The 15,536-nt window shown below is 35.9% G+C and overlaps 1 long non-coding RNA gene across 1 annotated transcript; it reads right to left on the reverse strand.

Annotated features, from left to right (window-relative positions):
- Window positions 1–886: 886 nt before the first annotated feature.
- Window positions 887–2,396, reverse strand: LOC139904464 (uncharacterized). The gene is made up of 3 exons (XR_011778810.1): window positions 2,204–2,396; window positions 1,656–1,708; window positions 887–1,159 (listed from the first exon to the last, which is right to left on the reverse strand). It is a non-coding gene; the product is annotated as an uncharacterized lncRNA (long non-coding RNA).
- Window positions 2,397–15,536: the final 13,140 nt, after the last annotated feature.

Genomic DNA, 15,536 nt, shown 5'->3' on the forward strand with positions numbered 1-15,536 from the left:
GACCCATTTACATTGGACCCATTTTTATGTGTACATGTACGCATATTTCCTAAATGGAGTAATATTTAAATTTAACTAATTTAACTAAATACGGAGTAATAAATATTAATTAACAGATCAATGATATTAATATTATAATGTAGATTTCTTCATCAAACCCGTGAATTCACGGGTCAATGAACTAGTTGATAAACAAATGAGGTCTTTTATGTTTATATTATTTTGAAATCGCGTATAACTTATAAGCAGCCTAACCGGATATGATCATACCTAGTTCGACCTCCTGTGAGTATGTCTAACGTTTAGAACTAAACTACGATGATTACTTTAAATACGTGTTAACTAATTTTTATGATGAAATTTCGCATTCTATAGGCCTCCGTGCTGATCTCTTTAGAGAAGACATTTAATTTGACTTTAACTTAATTAATAAATATACATATATAAAGCTTTTCTCATTTAACAAGAAAAAGTCAAGCACATGATATGAAAAGACATATAAACTAGTCGATGGCAACATTAACTATCATAATCAAGATTAGGGTCTCCATTATAACATTTTCGTAGCTCAATCGATACCTATCGATAATGAGACGCCCTTAAACACGCAATTTTTTTTTTTACACTGGCACACCGTGCCACGTCAGGTCTGTTAAATCAAAGGTCAAGTGGCATGTCGTGCCACATTTTGGCATATCGTGCCAAGTCAGGTCTGTTCAAATCAAAGGTCAAGTGGCATGCCGTGCCACATTTTTGGCACACCGTGCCAGTTCAGTTCCGGGCTGGTAAGAAAAACAAGTTAAAGTGGCACGTCGTACCACCCTTTTGGTACGCCGTGCCATATCTGGTGGATCGCAACCCTTTTCGTCCGATTAACTGTCCATTTCAATACCATTGTGCACCATTCAAATACCACATGTTTTAACTTCAAATAATACATCACACCAACCCTTCAAAACTATTTAGACGTTTACATATAACCATTTCAAACAAAAGACACAACCACATGGTTTCATACAAAATACATTCTTGACCCATGGTGTCTAACAAGCGGTAAATCAAAATCACTAGGTAATCGAGAGTTGCATACCACTTACTCTATGCCAAATGCTCCGCTAATCTTGAGTTGGTTCTTTACCTTCACGATGCTTATGTGGTCCTACAAAACACGTTAACATAAAATGGGTAAGCAAAACTCTTAGTGAGTGTATAGCGAGTAATAGGCCATAAACTTAAACTTAACATCATTACACATAGGATATCATTCACATATTCGGATCCGAATTCTTAACTTTTCAACATCATTAATCTTACAAGGGTCTCACCGATGCTTAACCACTTGCATCATTAAACTTACAAGTACTTAACCGAAGCCTCATACTTGCATCTTAAATTCTTACAAGTGTTTGACCAAAGTCTCGCACTCGCATCATTAAACTTACAAGTATTTGATCGAAATCTCACACTTGCATCATTAAACTTACAAGTGTCGACCAAAGTCTCGCACTTGCATCATTTACTTATCCTACGCACATTCATACAAATTTTACTTAATTCATTCATTCCTTGTGGCCATAAGTGACCTCTTGCACGGATGCAATCCGGAACACTCATGACCCCATCATACCCGCCCAAATTACCCCCATACAACTCACCTTGTCCTTGATCTAAGCTTGAGTGTTTCCAACTTCCTCCTCTTGATTAGCACCTAAAAATATGCTAATCACATTAACACTTACACTCTTAAATCACTAAGATAAACTTTCAATAACAACTTTAATCTCTTAAATTAACACTCTCTTGAGTGACTCATAGCTAACAATTAGACCCTTTCCAAAATCTTCTCAAAATCAAGTTTAGACTTTCATTGACACATTTTCACAAACACCTTGTGTGCATAAACATACTTTGTTCTTAAATCATCACTACAACAAGACTTACTTCCATAACTCCACTTATATGTTCAAATCATGAACATCTATGTCCAAATATCATAAGAATTCAATTACCACTATAACATATACAAGAAACCTTCAATTTATCATCAATCCATCATTAATTTCTCCCAAAAACTAACTTTTGTAAACCCACCAAACTCAAATTCGAATTTGGCTAAGACTTTACACAATTAGACTTTAAAGATGATAATAAGACCTCACTTAAATATAAACATTTACCAATTTTAAGTATATAAATTCCTTACCTCAAGTTCTTCTCAAGAACTCTAATTGAAATTGATGAAAAGAAGGTGGTGATGATGATTTTCTTGCTTCTACTATATTTTGCACACCCTTAATTGCTCAAATTCAAGCTTGCATGAAGAAGAATCACTAGGTTTGAAGGCTTTTGATTTTTGTTTACTAAACTCGTTCTTCTTCTTATTTTCTGCCCTCATAATTTTCAGACAACACAAACTAGCTTCTAACCCTCAATTCCCTTCTTAGTATAAAAACTATCATGGATTGGCAACTTAGGTCCCTCCCCACAATTTCTTAACTTAGGTGGTCCTTATAATAACTAACCTTAACTTTTACTTACTTGCAATACTAGTCCTTTTTAAACAATATCTCATTTTAACACAAAATAAAATAAGGTTAATTAAATTCTAACTCAACATTTCATAATAAAATAATACCTTAAAATTTGGGGCATTACAGATAAAATTTGTTACTTTCCTGCACCATTCAAGGTAAGAACTTTAATACGGGTCTAACATATACGTTTGTATGAAGTCGAAATTAGCAGCCCAATGTAATGCTACCTAGACTAAATGGAACTAGTCAAGTATCATTAATGAATAAGTATCTTAAACGTGGGATTTTGTGTTATAAATTGTAACTTGGTTATTTTGAATGATATGAATGAATCATTTGGTTAAGCTAAATCTCGGTCTCCTATCTTGTTTCTATGGAGTCTAACTTGCTCGAAAAGGTTTCTATCAAACTTTCGATCCATATTATATATATATATATATATATATACTAATAAAGGTAAAGGTGAGAAACTTGGTCGTTTGGTTGGTGAGTGCTAAAACGACCAAAGTTTCACCCCCTTTTCACACTTGAGTTTTCATTCTTCTCCCCTCAACTATAAACACCTTACAAAAACTATCCCAAACTACAGGGGGTTAAATTGTCAATTTTGTAAATTAAATTAAAAACTCCACCCACACACTTCGACAGCCCGTATCTTCCTCCTCGCCCCCAATTAAATTTCTCCAAGCACACCGTTAAACTCGAAATAATTTTATGAACAAAACGAAACTAGGTACGTTCAAAACGGACACTTTTTAAAAAATGTTAAACACAACTACAGCTTGTATCTTCTCGCTCGCCGCGAGTTAAATTTTTCCGACAGCAGCGTCAGACTCGAAATAATTTTATAAGGTGAGAAACTTGGTCGTTTGGTGAGTGCCAAAACGATAATAGTTCCACCCCCTTTTCACACTTGATTTTTCATTCTTCCCCCCTCAACTATAAACGCCTTACAAAAACTACCCCAAACTACAGGGGGTTAATCTGTCAATTTTGTAAATTAAAATAAAAACTCCACCCACACACTTTGACAGCCCGTATCTTCATCCTCGCCCCGAATTAAATTTCACCAAGCACACCGTTAAACTCGAAACAAAACGAAACTAGGTACGTTCGAAACGGACACTTTTTAAAAAACGCTAAACACAACGACAACTTGTATTTTCTCGCTCGACGCGAGTTAAATATTTCTGACAGCAGCGTCAAACTCGAAATAATTTTATGGACAAAACGAAATTAAACACGTTCGAAACGGACACTTTTTAAAACACGTTAAACACAACGATAGACCGTATCTTCCTGCTCGCCGCGAGTTAAAATTTTCCCCCACCACCGTTAGACTCGAAATACTTTTATCAACAAAATGAAACTAACTACGTTCGAACCCGACATTTTTTAAAAAACACTAAAGACGACAACACCTAGAACGACGACTAACACATGGGCCGTTTTCCCTTGTGTAAATACATAAAGCTACGTTAAATATGAATACGCAGGCCGAAAGCCCCCGCCGCATCGCGCAGGCCGGACCGAAACTAGTTATTAATTAAAGGTTACAATATTACACAAATGTTTGATCATATCAATTAGGGAAGCTCAAATGAATGAAACAACGTAAAATTAGGTTAAATTTTAATCTAAGAATCTACACATCACTAGTTGTTAATGCATTCAATAATCTAGTTTTTTTATTGGTTACTGGCATCTAAAAGTTAGTTTTGACATTTGACAAAATAATACTCCTAATAATAGTTCAATGGTTCAACCCTAATACTTTGAGTATATTTTTTTTAGAACGGCAATATCGGCATCGAATTTTCTAATTTGCCACATACGCACCCGTTAGAAAGAAACTTCTCGCATCCATCGCGCAAAGCGTACCCGGAATGCTTAGTAGAGGTTGAATGTTCGATCACTGGCTCTGTAAAAAGTCCGTGAGAGAGGTTTTAACGACCCGTACGCAGAAATTCGGCTCAATCCACATACCCCTATAGATTGATGGATCTGTTCTCTGTTATGCGGTTTGGGTATGTGTGAGTGAAGATCCCCGTCACTAACTTCAAACACAGTTTTAAAAAAAAATATAATTGATATTGTAAAATAAGTTAATACTTGTAAAAGTCAACCGCTTCTAGAACTAAAAAGGATCAACACAGGATATACGTTTAAGTCAACTGATAATAAGTTTATGACCAAAAAATTGTAGATTACTAATTTACTACTATAAACTTAAAAGGTCAAATGGTTTTGTTGTGGGTTTGTCAAACATTTCTTATATTCTTATGATGTCAAACGAACTTTAATTCGAGCAAATATATTATTCGTATGATCTATTCATCTATCGAATTTGTCACATTTTCATTGTGTTATGAGAAAAACACAACCTCTAGTATAGATTTGATCATTTTCTGAATCATGATCACGTTAGGTTGTTAATTACTTTCTCCTAGTCAATTTTGAATTCAAGATATGACAAATGTCCAAGTTTTTTTTTATTCAAGACTAGTTTTAGTGATTTGTCGTAATAAATTACTAGATTCATAAATAAGGGGGCGTTTGGTTCAAGGATTTCAATTCCCAGGATTTGAAATCCCACGGGATTTGAAATCCTATCTTCTGTTTGGTTCGAGGTTTTCAAATCTCAAAATTTGTAATGCGAACTCGAACGTGAACGCGGTCGGAAAACAAAAACTCGAAATCGAAACATGAATCCAAAACGAGAATGCGACCGTGATACGCAACCCGAAACCGAAATGCGAACCCGAAATCGATATGCGAACCCGAAATGGACAACGAAACGCGAACCCGAAACGCGTAACCGAAATGCGAACCCGAAACGCGATCCCGAAACATGACCCCGAAATGCGAACCCGAAACGCGAACCCGAAACGCTAGCCCGAATCGCGTATCCGAAATGTGAACCCGAAACTCGAACCCGAAACGTGAACCCAAAATGTAACCTGAAACGCGAGCCCGAAACGCGAACCCGAAACTCAAACCCGAAACACGAACCCGAAACGCGAACCCGAAAAGCAAACCCGAAACGCGAACCCGAAAAGCGAACCCGAAATGTAACCCGAAATGCGAACCCGAAATGTAACCCGAAACGCGAACCCGAAACTCGAACCCGAAATGTGAACCCGAAACGCGAACCCGAAAGGAACCCGAAAAGCGAACCCAAAAAACGAACCCGAAAAGCGAACCCGAAACACAAAACGTAAATCGTAAACGTAAAATCATAGAACATGGGATTTCAAATCCCTCATATATACAAAGGATTTTCAAATCCTTCATCTATGGGATTTCAAGGGATTTGAAATGCAAATCCCACGAACCAAATCCTCCAACCAAACATGGGATTCATGGGATTTGAAATGCAAATCCCTCCAAATCTCACGAAATCCCACGAACCAAACGCCCCCTAAGGGTATATCAAGGAGGATTATACTACTTTTTAATGTTTTTTTTTATGATAATAGAAATGTAAGGAGAACATCAAAAATAGGACACGAAAGTATAATAAATAAAGAATTTGGTGACAAGTTTGCTAATATATGTAGATTGCGGTTTAAACCGGGTTGATTTTATTATATGAGAAAAAATGGTACTGAAATAATCGGAAACATAGTATCTTTGTAGTGTTGTAAATTTAGTAGTTAAATATGGATGGTAATTAGTCAAATATGGATAGTAAAATTTGTACTATATATATATGTGCATAATGTAAGTTACAAAAACACACATATACATTAAATACATCACACCTCTCTTCAACCTCTTTCTCTCCTATATCTTCTACAACACATCTCTCTTTTATTGGTTCTTTCAATTTGAATATATTGAACCAGGCCACTAAAGGTAGTTATAAGCCTACTGAAATATAACACGTTATCAGCACGAAGTGCTCCGTATAATCAAGGTTTATCTAAGTAAGCACACGTCACTAATCAAGGTAAGAAATTATTTAACTTTTATTAACTTCACTAACATTTATATTTATGTTATTTAAGTTATATATGGTCGATTATACCGCCTGAATTATATTTCTGTAATCTAACTTTTATTAACTTCACTAACATTTATATTTATGTTATTTAAGTTATATATGGTCGGTTATACCGCCTGAATTATATTTCTGTAATCTAACTTTTATTAATTTCACTAACATTTATATTTATGTTATTTAAGTTATATATGATCGGTTATACCGCCTGAATTATATTTTCTGTAATCTAACTCTTATTAACTTCACTAACATTTATATTTATGTTAATAAGACCTCATGATTGTACGCAACACGTCATTTGACAACACGGTACTTTATGTACGCAACACGTCATTTGACAACACGGTACCATGGGTCGAGATTAATTCCGATCAATACGAATACGATGGGGTCTTTATATGTTATCTAACATTTATGATTACTTATGCAATTAATCATTATTTATTTCATGCATACTAATGTTTATTCTTAAAAGTAAATCTTAAAAGTTAAAATAAGAAAAAATAGTTTGTATTTTTATTAAAAGTAAATCTTAAAAGTTAAAATAAGAAAAAGTAGTTTGTATTTTTATTAAAAGTAAATCTTAAAAGTTAAAATAAGAAAAAGTAGTTTGTATTTTTATTAAAAGTAAATCTTAAAAGTTAAAATAAGAAAAAAAAATCTTGTCCTTTATATTACTCATACGCGTTTTGATATAGAGACTTTATTCGTTAACGTCAACTAACGACGTTACAACGGTCATATATACATAACGGTTGTTAACGTCAACTGACGACGTTACAACAACTATATTTTTCAAATATAAAATAAACATCTCCGTTTTCACATTTTCACAAATCAATCTTCATTTTTCAGATTACTACTCTCAAAAAGTTTTTGTAAAAATGATTCACACAAGGATGATTTTTCCTATTGTATTGGTCATATTAACTATCATCATTTTTGCTAATATACCACCGGGTGAACCTATATTCTATCCTGCCCTTGTGGTTTTATTATTTGTAATCATACCATTATTCTGTTGTTTGCTTGTCACGACCCTACTTTTTCCGTTATCTTTCTCCGTTAATTATTTAACGACCGTTAACTGTTAGTGTGCCACGTCATTTCTATAACCTATATTATTATTTTTGTAATAATATATATATAATAATTATTATGTGTTATGTGAATATATGTATTCATATTTTAATTTATACGTTTCTACGTTCCGCGGATTTCCATCCGGCGAATCTTTTCGGTTTTTAAACCAACGGTCGAGCTTTCGGGATTTTTAAATCCTAAATATTTTAAATATGATATTTTATGATCATATTATTAGTAGCTGTATTTATATTTATATTTATTGTCAAGAAGGCTGATAATGGGAAACGAAAGTGGGATAACAACCGCAATCAAAACCAAAATCAGCAGAAGAAACAGGATACCTCAGGTGCTAACAACAGAAATCAGCGTGTGTGCCCTCGTTGCTATAAAGTTCATGATGGTTACTGCACAGTTACTTGTAAGAGGTGCTCTAAGCAAGGGCACATTGCTAAAGATTGTACAGTGCTTTTGCCGGGGTCTGCTACTCCCGCGACTGGTGGTAATAATAATAATGTTGGTAATAGAGGTGGTAACGGTAACGGTAATGGGAAATCGAATAATGGAGGTAATCCAAGGGTTTGTTATGAGTGTGGGAAGCCGGGGCATTTCCGAGATGCTTGTCCCAACAAGAAGACTGCAGAGACTGCACGCGGCCGAGCGTTCAACATTAATGCTAAGGATGCGGAGGAAGATCCTAAGCTTGTTACTGGTACGTTCTCAGTCAACGATTTATCAGTTTATGTGTTATTTGATTCAGGGGCTGATTTAAGTTTCGTGTCGAGTAAATTAAGTCCGGGAATCAAAACGCCGTTAACTCTCTTAGACAATACTTATGTTGTTGAAGTAGCTAATGGTAAGGAACTTACTGCTAAGACTGTACATCGTAAGTGTAACATTAATCTGGGTGGTAGGGATTTCGAGATAGATTTGATACCGATTGAACTTGGTAGTTTTGATATTGTTATTGGTATGGATTGGTTGTCCGCGAACCGTGCCGAGATCGTCTGTTATGATAAGGCTATTCGTATTACTGATGTGATTGGAGAGCCACTGATGGTCTTTGGAGATAAGAAATGCACACAGTTAAACCTTATTAGCTGTATGAAAGTTCGTAAACATCTCCGCAAAGGCTGTCATGCTATCCTTGCTCATGTTGTTGATCCTAGTAAGGAAGTAAAGAACGTTGATGACGTTCATATTGTTAGGGATTTTCCCGAGGTGTTTCCCGATGACTTACCTGGCCTTCCGCCGCAACGCGCGGTAGAATTCCAAATTGATCTTGTTCCCGGCGCTGCTCCTGTAGCACGTGCTCCTTATCGTCTTGCGCCTTCTGAACTTCAAGAATTGTCAAGTCAACTCCGTGAGTTGTTAGACAAGGGTTTTATTCGTCCTAGTTCGTCCCCTTGGGGAGCTCCTGTTCTGTTTGTTAAGAAGAAGGATGGTTCTTTTCGTTTATGCATTGATTATCATGAACTGAATAAGCTCACTGTTAAAAATCGTTATCCTCTTCCGAGAATTGATGATCTGTTCGATCAGCTTCAGGGTTCTTCTGTTTATTCAAAAATTGATCTTCGTTCTGGCTATCATCAGTTGCGTGTTAAAGAATCTGATGTTTCAAAAACTGCTTTTCGCACCCGTTACGGTCACTTTGAATTTCTTGTTATGCCGTTCGGATTGACAAATGCACCTGCTGTGTTCATGGACCTCATGAACCGTGTGTGTAGACCCTATCTGGACAAGTTCGTTATTGTTTTCATCGACGACATCCTTATCTATTCTAAGAGTGATGATGAGCACGAAGAACATTTGAGGTTAGCGCTTGATTTGTTAAAGAAAGAAGAGTTGTACGCTAAGTTCTCTAAGTGTGCTTTTTGGTTAAGAGAAGTTCAGTTCCTTGGTCACATTGTTAGCAAACAAGGAATACAAGTTGATCCTGCTAAAATTGAGGCGATTGAAAAGTGGGAAACCCCGAAAACTCCTACTCAAATTCGTCAGTTCTTAGGATTGGCAGGTTACTATCGAAGGTTCATCCAGGATTTCTCTCGTATAGCGAAACCTCTGACTGCTTTAACGCATAAAGGGAAAAAGTATGAGTGGAAGGATGAACAGGAGAATGCTTTTCAGATTTTGAAGAAGAAACTGACTACCGCTCCGATATTGTCTCTACCGGAGGGTAATGATGATTTTGTTGTTTATTGTGACGCTTCGCGTCAAGGCTTTGGTTGTGTTTTGATGCAACGAAAGAAAGTTATTGCGTACGCATCACGTCAGTTGAAGATTCACGAGCAGAACTATACAACTCATGATTTAGAGTTGGGGGCCGTTGTTTTTGCACTTAAGATTTGGAGACATTATTTGTATGGGGTCAAGAGTACTGTGTACATAGATCACAAAAGTCTTCAACATATCCTCGATCAGAAACAGTTGAACATGAGACAACGAAGATGGATTGAGACGTTGAATGATTACGATTGTGACCTTTTGTATCACCCGGGTAAGGCCAATGTTGTGGCTGATGCATTGAGTCGTAAAGAAAGGACTGAACCTCGCAGGGTTAGGGCCTTGAATATGACAGTTAGATCAAACCTCGCAAGGCAGATTCTTGAGGCACAACAAGAAGCCTTAAAGGAAGAGAATTTTGTGAAAGAGAACGTAAGAGGTATGGCTAAGAAATTTGAGATTCGAGCAGATGGTACTAGGTACTTTGTAGGACATCTTTGGGTTCCGAAGTTTGGTGAACTGCGACAACTTGTTTTGGATGAGGCTCATAAGTCTAGGTACTCTATTCATCCTGGTTCAGGAAAGATGTATCATGATCTTAAGGAGCTGTATTGGTGGCCAAATTTGAAAGGTGATGTGGCTACGTATGTGGCTAAGTGTTTGACCTGTTCTAAGGTCAAAGCTGAACATCAAAAACCGTCCGGATTGTTGGTACAACCAGAAATTCCCGAGTGGAAGTGGGAAGGTATCACTATGGATTTTATCACTAAGTTACCAAGAGTTTCGGGTGGCTACGATGCGATTTGGGTGATTGTAGATCGACTCACTAAGTCGGCTCACTTTTTGCCGATTAGGGAAACCGATTCCATGGAGAAACTCACCCGTTTGTATTTGAAAGAGATTGTTTCGAGGCATGGTGTTCCCGTTTCTATAATTTCCGACAGAGATAGTCGATTTGTATCGAGATTTTGGCAATCGTTGCAAGAAGCCTTGGGCACTAGATTGGATATGAGCACCGCTTATCATCCTCAAACGGATGGTCAAAGTGAGAGGACCATTCAGACATTAGAAGATATGTTGCGAGCTTGTGTGATTGATTTTGGAAATGGGTGGGATAAGTATTTGCCGTTAGCTGAGTTTTCTTATAACAACAGCTACCACGCAAGTATTAAAGCCGCACCGTTTGAAGCTTTGTACGGTAGGAAATGTAGATCTCCTATTTGTTGGAATGAGGTTGGGGATGCTCAACTTACAGGTCCAGAGATTATTCACGAGACTACTGAGAAGATTGTTCAAATTAAAGAAAGGTTGAGAACTGCTAGAAGTCGGCAAAAGAGTTATGCCGACAAAGGAAGGAAAGATGTTGAATTTCAAGTTGGTGATCGTGTTATGTTAAAAGTTTCGCCTTGGAAGGGTGTTATTCGTTTTGGTAAAAGAGGGAAGTTAAGTCCTCGTTTCGTGGGACCGTTTGAGATCATTGAAAGAGTTGGACCGGTGGCTTATCGTTTGAAGTTGCCACAAGAACTCAGTGCTGTTCACGATGTTTTCCATATTTCGAACTTAAAGAAGTGTTTGACTGAATTTGATCAGACTATTCCTTTGGAGGAACTTCAAGTTGACAAGCAATTGCATTTTATTGAGGAGCCAGTTGAGATCATGGACCGAGATGTTAAGACTTTTAAACAGAGCAGAATTCCTATTGTTCGGGTCCGATGGAACGCTAGACGCGGTCCCGAGTTCACTTGGGAGCGTGAAGACCAAATGAAGCAGAAGTATCCGCATTTGTTCTCAGATGCCGAGTCAACCCCTGCGCCTGCTTAAATTTCGGGACGAAATTTCCGTAACGGGGAGGTACTGTCACGACCCTACTTTTTCCGTTATCTTTCTCCGTTAATTATTTAACGACCGTTAACTGTTAGTGTGCCACGTCATTTCTATAACCTATATTATTATTTTTGTAATAATATATATATAATAATTATTATGTGTTATGTGAATATATGTATTCATATTTTAATTTATACGTTTCTACGTTCCGCGGATTTCCATCCGGCGAATCTTTTCGGTTTTTAAACCAACGGTCGAGCTTTCGGGATTTTTAAATCCTAAATATTTTAAATATGATATTTTATGATCATATTATTAGTAGGTGTATTTATATTTATTTTTCGTCGCGCGTTCGTTATCTTTCCGGATTTTTAATCGCGTAAGCGTGTTTTCGCGTTTCGGGATTCGTTCGGACTTTCGGGCCATCAGGAATTGCACGTTTTTCAATAATGGACAAGTTGGCCCACTAAGGGGCCTACCCCCTACCCAATTCGGCCGAATACTCCCAAGGGGAGGGAGTATTGGCCCTTGTTTTTCCTTTTGTGCACTTCCACTTTTATTTTCATCTAAAACCTAAATTGCAATTTTTCTCTCTTCCTCCCCTTGCCCTAGCCGTCGCCAACCACCACCATAATCATCATCTTCATCATTTTTCAAGCTTGGATCAAAGATTGAATAGCATAAACGTGTTCCTCTCTTCGTTCTCTACGCGATCATATTCTTTGATTCTCGATTAGGGTATAAACCCTAACCCTAGAACTTTCCATATTTATTTATATTTCTGTATTTTGAGTTTATATTATTAGTATGATGTATATTAGTTGTTGTAATGTTGTTTGGATGCGTAGAATTACTCGTTTGCATATGATTTCGGTTTGTAAATTTTGGACAGCAGTTTGATTCGTATATTCTGACTTTGTAACTGATATGAATGTTAAAATAAAGTACATAAATGAGTTCCTCTCATCAAGGCATTAATTTTAGACTCCGGATTCATGTCGTTTCGATTCCCGGAGCCCTAGATATGCTTAATTTGGTTTTTGTTAAAGATTGAAAGGTGTTCTTGGCATGAACAAGGTTGGGTCCGACTTTGTGACCATACTTGGTGTCTTTAGGGTGTGTTATTTGGTTAGGACTGATGGTGGGACGAATTTTTATGTTCGGGTCACCTAAATCCGAGCCACGGTTCACCCGTTGTGCCCGAATTACTGTTTTGAGTAAATTGATTTCCCAAATGTTGTCATGGCTGATATCCACGACCTAGGGACTGTTCTTGGAGTGTTCTTGAGTTCATATTTGTGTCGGGTGGTTTGAGAAGGTGAAGTTGCATATGTGGCTTGCCCGAAACCGACACCCGGGGCTCAAGATACGACCCGACGAACTTTTAAACTTAAAACTTATGGTTCATGATTAAACTTATGTTAAAATTAATGGATTTCATTATTAATCAATTACTTATGATAAAAGAAGTAATTATTATTATTTAAAACTTGTGATATAAATATTTATTATATCATTTAATTATTAATTATAATTTAATTAACATTTTAATTAAACTTATGATTAGTAATACTTTTATTATTAAAGGAAAATACTTATGATAAGTATTAAATTTGTTTTTGAGAAATTATTAAAAGACTTATAATAAATATTAAATAATTATTTAATTATTATAAGACTTAATTATTATTTAATTATGATTTAATTATTAAATACTTATGATTTAATAATTTTAATTAGAAACTTATGATATGATTAATAATTCATTATTAATTAATAATACTTATGATATGATTTAAAATTTATTATAAATTAATAATATTTATATTATGATTAATATTTAATTAATTAATTAAATACTTATGTTATGCTAATTATAACATTTCAACTTATATTAACTTTAATAATTCATTTTATTTAATTAAACTTATGTTAAGACATTATTATACACTTTTGACTTTAAATAACATTATAACCTATGTTATTATTATAACTTACACTTTTAAAATTAATGTTGACTATGTTTGACCAAAGTTGACTTTTGAGTTGACTTTCGGTTGACTTTGACTTTCAGTTGACTTCTGTTGACTTTCTAAATAAGGAAACTTTCCTAACTTCAAAACTTTCTAAAAATAGAACTTTCTAAATTTGGAAACTTTCCAAAAATAGAAACTTTCCAAAAATAGAAACTTTCCTAAAATAGAAAACTTTCCAAAAATGGAAACCTGCTAAAAATAGAAACTTTCTAAAAATAGAAAGTGTGTGTCCTTATGCTGTTCCAATCAAACCGATGCTTGCTGAGTAATGTTCTATGCCTACTTGCAACATGTACAATAGCTATCATACTAAGACTTGGCCTAGGTTAGTTATTTATTTCGACCTGCTTTATTTATAGGTCGGCGTTGTGATCTTTCTTGATCACATTACTTTACTTGCTGTTCGCTTGTTTGTGAGATTTCTTCAGTTGCTATTTAAGGTGAGTTATAGTCCCGTTTTTACATACTTTTCAAAGTATATTTTTGGGATGTGATTACATGCAGATTTTTATTTACGTTTAGACACAAGTAACAGTTAAATTTAATTATTCATTGTGAGTTGGACAAAAATATTCCCTAGTCTGGTAACTGTAATCATTGGTTTCTACCGGTGAACGCGAATCCTACGGATAGATCTATCGGGTTTGACAACCCCATTTCGAGCTAGTCGCGCTAGCAATTTATAATCGGAATGTTTAGTACTTCGTAATTTGTTGTAGATACACTGTCCAAGTGTATATTTTTATTGTGTTTGGCAAGGGTAAATAAAGGGTTAAGTGGTTACCAGGTGGCTCATTGATAATGGAATAATGTTTAATGTTTTCTAACATTTTTTTAAATCTTGTGGTCTAAAGTTTACTTATTTATTTAAACCTATAATTCACTCAACCTTTGTGTTGACAGTTTACTTGCATGTTTTTACAGGTACTTGAGTTATTTGATGCTTCCGCTGTCGTTAGAAGAGTCTGCATGCATTTGGGCAGATTTTATGAAACTTAAGTTTGCATTCTATTTTGAATAATTTAAATTGTGGGTTTGTTGGCAATGTTTTGTGTCAACTTTTGGTTCATTACTATGGTTGGTTGATTTAAACTACTTAATTGGGTTTGTTTCCTTTTTGGGCAACATTTTGAAATAAAAGAATGCAACTTTGTTTATTTAATTCATTTAAGTCCGATCAAGCTGTGAGACCAACTGACGGATCCGTTAAGTGTTTTGACGGGGTCGTCACATGTGGTATCAGAGCTCTGGTTGTAGGGAACTAGGCGGTCTTAATGTGGTCAACCCGTGGTTATTAGGGTGCATTAGAGTCTAGTCTACAGCCCGACCTTTTTGCTATAGCATTATTATGCATTTCATTTCGTATAAGTTATATTATTAGCTTTTATATCTTTTTGGTATGTGGTTTGCGGTTTTGCTGTTTGCAGATGTCGACTTCGAGCGATAACTCTGTTGCTGCTCCTGCTCCACCGTCTCCTGCTAGACGTCGTGCTAATCAACCAGAGATCGATGATCCTGTTCATTACTATTTTTCTACCATTACTCATATGAACCGGGCTTATAATGAGGTGACATGTATTAACGCCCTTAGTGATTGTTTGCGCACCTTGCCACATAATGAAGTTATGGACGAGATCCATGCCGACATGGGTAACTTTATCACTTTCAAGCATAGGGTTGAGGATGCGAACCGCAAGCGTGATCGAGAAGTTAATGCTAAGTTCGAGGCTATCGAGAGCACTGTTCGTGTGTTGAAGGAAGAGTTGGATGTTGTGAAAGGGAAGTTGCGTAAGTATGAGGATCCTGCTGAGACTCATGCTGGACCAG

This window comes from Rutidosis leptorrhynchoides, chromosome 4 (assembly GCF_046630445.1).
Source record: "Rutidosis leptorrhynchoides isolate AG116_Rl617_1_P2 chromosome 4, CSIRO_AGI_Rlap_v1, whole genome shotgun sequence".
NCBI lineage: Eukaryota > Viridiplantae > Streptophyta > Magnoliopsida > Asterales > Asteraceae > Rutidosis > Rutidosis leptorrhynchoides.